This window comes from Macrobrachium rosenbergii, chromosome 53 (assembly GCF_040412425.1).
Source record: "Macrobrachium rosenbergii isolate ZJJX-2024 chromosome 53, ASM4041242v1, whole genome shotgun sequence".
NCBI lineage: Eukaryota > Metazoa > Arthropoda > Malacostraca > Decapoda > Palaemonidae > Macrobrachium > Macrobrachium rosenbergii.
The window spans coordinates 21062824-21070191 of record NC_089793.1 but is presented as its reverse complement, the minus strand read 5'-3'; positions in this window follow the sequence as shown (position 1 = coordinate 21070191).

The window sequence follows — 7368 nt, the reverse complement described above, 5'->3', positions numbered from 1 at the left end:
GTGGCATCGTGTTGCTTTGAACGTAAACCCTTTGTGGAGAGAGAGAGAGAGAGAGAGAGAGAGAGAGAGAGAGAGTTCGAGTAAAAATGTGCTTTTCCCCTTTGAAAGGATCATGTCATCTTGCCATAGAAGAACTCTGGATTGACTTTCAATTCAGAGGTTAAATTGACAATATCCAGAATCTGACGAGATTTCAAAACACGTCTAAATTTTTTTTTTTTTTTTTTGAGGGCTAACTGTTGATGTGATAGAGAGGGAAAAATACTTGGAAACGGTGGAGATACTTCGACAGTAGTGGAAAACACAAGAGCAAATGAGCAGAATGATATATATATAGAGATTATATATATATATATATATATATATATATATATATATATATATATATATATATATATATATATATATATATACTGTATATATATATATATATATATATATATATGAAATTTTTATCACACCGTGATCTATATACAATGATGAAGCTACAAATAATAAACAATATCAAATTCACACTACCTCTGGAATATCCCGATGAAATTATCACCAAAGGGAATTTATAAAGTGATAAATGGATAGGTACTGCCGGGTCTTGATCCTCGACACAGAAACTTATCCAGCGACTCCAGTCGACGGTCTACCCACTGAGCCATCAAGTACCAATCCATTATCTTATAGATTCCCCTTCGTTGATAATTCCCCATCGAGGGATATTCCTGAGGTAACGTGGTGATATTAAGCGACATTTGTCATTCATGATAATACATATATATGATAATGTATATATACATATGTGTATGTATATATACATATATATATATATATATATATATATATATATATATATATATATATATATATATATATATATACCCCACTGAAGATACTGAAGATACTGAAGATAGTAGTCGAAAACACAAGAGCAAAATGACGGCCAGAGATAAGAGAGCGGAAGTAAATCAAAACAGAACACACAGACAAGAAATGGTGTCAAAAAGATTTTATTTATCATATACTTATTCTGATAAAGTTTCGATTGACAAGGAATGGAAGCGAAAAAATTAAAGATATAGCTTCAATGGAAACAATTGCTCCATAGCTTTGTTTGCTGCAGTAATTTTTCGGAGGATAACAATTGTGTCATATCCTGTAACACGATTAATGAGTAATTGAATTATTATTTGCATATTTGCAGAGTTTATACAAAATTTTCCTGGCACATAACTTAATCATTTATGTTCTTCAATATCCAGTTCGTTGTGCTTTGTACTACTGTTGTCATTTCACACATTAATATATGTATATATATATATATATATATATATATATATATATATATATATATATATATATATATATATATTATTTATTTAATAATATATACATATATATATATATATATATATATATATATATATATATATATATATTGTATTTAATAATTGTTTCTAAATTGACCACACGCATATATGAAAATGTATATAAAAATCTTCATTCAAGAAATAAGATCTAGTTTGAATATCAAGTCAATAATGGACCCCGTGGCTTGTTCCATGTGAATAGGTTTCATCTACTGAATAATAATATTAAAAACTATATATATGATAATTTTCTGTGGTGAGAAAAAAATTCAGTGTTTCAGGTTTGTCAAGTCTAAGGATGTTTTAAACTAACACACACATGATCACACGCACATTTATGTACGCACAGGGGTAGCTAAAGTGCAACAGTGTAGCAAGATATTGTCAAAACTAATGCAAAGAAAATAAATGTACAATGTTAGTAATAATAATAGTGTGGTTATCAACTGTACCCTATAGTCAATGAAACGAGAGAGAGAGAGAAGAGAGAGAGAGAGAGAGAGAGAGAGAGAGAGAGAGAGAGAGAGAGAGAAACAAATCGATGTGGAATCGTAGAGCAGGAAACTCGGAATAAATGATGTAAAAAGGAAGAAGCAACTACGCTTTCTATCAAAAGATCACAGATGCAGAGAGAGAGAGAGAGAGAGAGAGAGAGAGAGAGAGAGAGAGAGAGAGAGAGAGAGAAGATTAAAATACCGCTCACCAAGGATAGTAGCCAGGTAAATCCGTGTTTTGACTAGATCATTTTTTGTTCACAGTTTGTAAAAAAAATCGGTCTTTTTTTAACTTTGCTATGTTGCCCTTTGATAAACGTTACAAAACGAAAAAAAAATTATTATAGAAGCTATGGTGTGATTAAATGGGAATGTGCAACTTTCTACCACCGCTGGGTTTAGGGCACCGTATGCCATACACCCGCCAACATAAACCATATAGCAAACACAATATTGAAGATAGCAATCAACAGAGTCCCATTAAGAATGAAGTATGATAAGAAACTATGACACTTCCGTAACAAACTTATAATGGAAAGACGCTCCTTTTGGCAACACGGGATGAAGCTTCCTTTCTGACACCACCACAAGTTGCCACCACCCCTTTAGGTCAAAATCCCTCCAGAGAAAAGCAGTAGGGCTCATCCAAGGACTAGTCCAAACTTCTGGAAGGACAGCAGCCAAATTAATGACAGAAATTTATCTGCCACAGAGCAACGAGGGATGGAAAATCATGGGTCAAGCAGCACCTCAAGTGCCGGAAAAAGTCAAATGTCCTGACACATCGAGTCCAGCAATAGTAAGTTTCCATAACCAGATGACAATTTGGCCATTCTGCATCGACATGGAAGGACCTCTATCCCTGTCCAACGTGTTCGCTGTAGAGGAAAGATCAAATATCCATCACACCATCCCTTACAGCCCCATCGCCAATGGCATGGCAGAAGGAACCCAGTGGTCACACAAGGACTCGCTCATCACCTGACTGGAAGGCATAACTACCTGGATCTTCTACTACCTACACACAACCTAAAGAGATTGATGTCTGTTCTGCGGAAATGTAGTTTGGTGAAACCATGTGTCCTAGGTGAATTCTTCCTCCACTGATAACATCACCCAACCAAATGTAGTCCACTCAGAATTCCTCAAAATCATTAAATATCATCACTGATGCTTACAGATGTACCAAAAACGAATATGAAATATTACTCCAAGTTATATGTGCACTTCCCGGCTCATCCTCCTTCGAAATGATGCGTACAAAACTTATCTAACACCTTCATACAGAGTCCCCTACCCTATCCTTGAATGCAAGGCTAAAGCATTTTGAATACAACTGCACGGATGCAAGGACTAGGGTCTCCACTGACAGGCTTCAGCAGCCAACCTAGAATATGATAACACCCTTCCATCAACCTATCCAAGTCTGACTGTCAACTATGAATGCCAGGTGAACTCGAGCTATGACAGATTTTTATCTCGTGTATATACCAACCTATCACTGTGTCAGCATCCTGGAAAGCCAACTACTGAGTAAGAAGGTGGAACTACTGTAAATATATAAATCTTTATTGTAATATACTATTTGTGATGCCACTTTTGTACAAATTCTAGTTTTCTTTGTAACCAATTACCTGATCAGTATCCTGAAAGGCATTTATCTAGTAAGGATATGGACAGTTGCATTATTTATATAGTGTATCCTAACATGTCTTTTGATGTTCTGTTTGTCGTTTAATCCGAAAAGGCATCAGCTTGGTAAGGATGTGGAACAGTGACACAATCAATTGTAAAACCAGGTCTATGTGATATGTATAGATCACAAGTAAAATGTCTGCAGTGACATAAAACCACCTATCACTTTGTACACTTGCTTTGTCAATTTCGAGGTGATAGCTTGGCTGCCGAGCCAAGGTTCAGAAACCAAGTTTGACAGCCAATCACAGAGCAACATTGCATTCACGTGCTTGTACGTCATGCACGTCATCTGTCACTAGGTTTTAGCTGCATGTCACCTCAACTATCTGTAACCTCACTTCTGTCCACATGTTGTATCTATAGCAGGTCAAATCCCAGGAATAAATCAGTTGCCTCCAAACTTGTGTATATGTTTTGTTACAATGCAACTTAATATGACCTATTGGCTAACTTAATTCACTAACCGTTTGGTTTATTTGGGAATCCTTTTGTTTAATTTAGGAATCCTTTGTTTGATATAGGAATCCTCTAGTTTGTGTTTACTGAATAATATCATTTATCTGAGTAATCTGTATGCTAGATGTTCCCGTCTCCTAGCATGCTGAATGGTGGTGATTTTCTTGTTGAAAAATACATGGTGAGAAAAAATTAAAGGTGAGCAGACCTACCTTGTAAAGATTATAAGAGTCAAGATGATTGTATCACATTCATTGCTTATTATATCGTATATTATAGTATAACGCAAGCCTTGACTTCGTTATTGTAACCAGGGTGTTCTTTCAACAACACTGTTTCACTTTAAAGCAAGGGATGAATGTTTTGTACTGAGAATTATGTAATTAACAAAGGCTATGCTAACAATATTACAGCTAATCCGGTATAAGCAATATGGAAAGGTCATGATAAAAACACGTGCTTAAAAAGAGGGTGTGCTCAGCAATGAAAAACTAATATAGGGAAGAAATAAAGAATTTTTTTAAGAGGTTCAATCGTCTCCCACTTCCCAAAAAAAAGTACCAACGTTGCATTCAGAATTATCAAAAGCAACTCTAGACGTATTACGAAACGTAATTGTCATGGTAATCAAACCTACTTACGAGTACTGCTCTGGAACTTCGACGCCAGGAAAATCATTTTATACAATTAGTAATTAATGTGTTCTGTACCAACCATTAATTAGGGGAGAACTTATTTCCATAAATAAATGAAACCCTCATCAAATGAAAACAAAATGCGATGATGAGTTGAACGAATTCTGCAATTTTTCCAAATTTCCAGAGCAGTATTTTCCTGCCGAGGATTTGCATCGATATTGCTATAGTGCTTTGGCAAAGTCCTTCTCATGAATAATTCGAACCGCTTATTTAATTATGGAACAAAGGGACTTCAAAATTCAATAAAACGTGTAGATGAAAGATCTTGAATCCGTTGTTGAAATTCAGTGCACATGATACGCTATTTTAAGGCATTTTTTAATCATGTTTTTTATGATTCGAGAAAAACCTCAGTTCAGGGTATTTACGGCCCAGCAAAACTAAAACGTGCATTCATATAATGCAATACATACCATGGTATTTATGCAATTATATTTTCCTTTAATATAAAAACAAATATATATACACACACATTCGTTAGCCTGACAGGCTAATACCAACTTTTTTACGTCAGTGGTTGCTTTGACCTTCCTGAAAAAGAAACTAAAACGAAATGTAAAATCCTAATACTATCTTTGTAAACTCAACGCTGTCACATGTTTTACCAGCTGAGTGGATTCTGAATAACCCATATTTTCGATGTGTGTGTGTGTTTTATGTGTATGTCTGTGTCTGTAGCAGATTTTAAAATAATTTGGTCATTAAATGTGCTCTCATTTATTACTTTTTATTTGTTTATATTTCCAAACTGTTGATCATTAGAGAAAACTGTATTGTAACTTAATGTAAATGTGTTTTCTATTTATATGGTCGTACCTACCCACTGTTCTTAGCTTAAACTTAACTTTTAAAATTATTATCATACATCCTTCCAGTTTACTGCTTGCTTGTTCCATTTTTACGAACTTTGGTGTCATTTTCGTTTGTATCAAGGAATATATGTTGACTCTGCTTCTCCGTTTCCGAATGTCTAACTACGTTGAATATGAGAACCTATTCTTAACCATATTCTTTATGTCTCCCTCTATGCCTCTTTTTAGAATCCGGAACCGTCGACTGACTCTCAGGTATATGGCTGCTTAGGTCAACAAACCTGGAATGGGCTGAAAGACGTGTTATCAGGGTGTTTTTTTTTCCTCGCCTCACATCGAACAAGGGCCTTCCCGCTTGTAAAGTGAGAGTTTTAACATTATACTACAAGGGGCCAGATATAAGGAGAGAGAGAGAGAGAGAGAGAGAGAGAGAGAGAGAGAGAGAGAGAGAGAGACAGACAGACAGACAGACAGACAGAGAGAGAGAGAGGTGGCGATCCGATTCCTTCATGTGTCGAAAGATCTCTTAATCTGATGTAATGATAACAGTTATTACATGCAGGGGAGTTAGTTAACGTAGTCTGATAAAGTATAGGAAAGAAAACAGAAGAAAGTTGAGGAAGAGGAGACGAGATAAAGGAATTAAAAACAACATTTGGAAATGGAATTTTACCCAAAAATTTTGTGTATGGAATTTAAAGGTTCCGAAGTGTTTGCTATATGCGCTAAGATATCCATAAGAAGTCCATTAAATGTTTTACGGGAAGCTTTCCAAACTCCTTTAGCACTGATAAAATCATTGTGAGCAGCGAACGTATACATTCCAAATTCAGGACAACTTTATAGATACAAAACTACATTGCTTCAGTGTACATTCAGTAGCATAGCCATAAACAACTTCAAGTATAAATTCAAAAGAACAACCAAATCAGGATAATGATATGTCTGAACAAGGGATTCAAAGGTTTTTGAAATACCCCCAAAAATAGAAATCTTTCAACATGCCGGTGCACAACTACCCCAAGTGTTCCCGAGCCTTGGAATGGAATCAGTTTACATCTGAGATTTTTCTAGTCTCTCGCCTTATGCTGACGAATGCGAAGACGGTCTCTGGATGCCTCGAGATTGGAGTGATGTATGGGAGAATGGCTGCCTTATTTATAACGGTTTTCTGCCGTAACCTACTACACTGAAACTCTGATAAATGACATAATCCATTTCTTGCTGTTTTTTTTCTACTCACACACACGCGAGAGCGCTTTTTCTCTCTCTCTCTCTCTCTCTATTGTAATTTATATTCTTGCTGTTGCATATGTTACTAGTGGAAGAATTGTCGAGAATATTGAGAAAGGGAGGTGTTGGGCTCCGTGATCATTTTTCATCCAAGATGGCGCGGAGGGGTGACAGATTCGATAAAAAAGGACTGACTAGGAGGACGAAGAATGACGTGGCTGTGATCAGTTGTGAATACGATGAAAGAATGTGTAGTGTGTTTGTTTGTCTCCATGAAATTATACCTTTCAGCTTGTCTGAGGAATAAAGTTACCAATTTTTACTAGATTTTGGTTTTATGTAAAAGAAAATTTTTATTGTGCCGGCTTTGTCTGTCCGTCCGCACTTTTTTCTGCCCCCCAACCCCCAACATCGTAAAAATTACTGAAGCTAGAGGGCTGCAAATTGATATGTTGATCATCCATCCTCCAATCATCAAACACAACAAATTACACCCCTTATGATGGCCAGTAATGAAGTCACAGGGAAAAATTCACACTATTTCTTGGGGGTCATTGTCTTTATGATATTTACAGTCTTTTGTTTATGTTTCTACGGAAATCCCCAACGGGCTTGA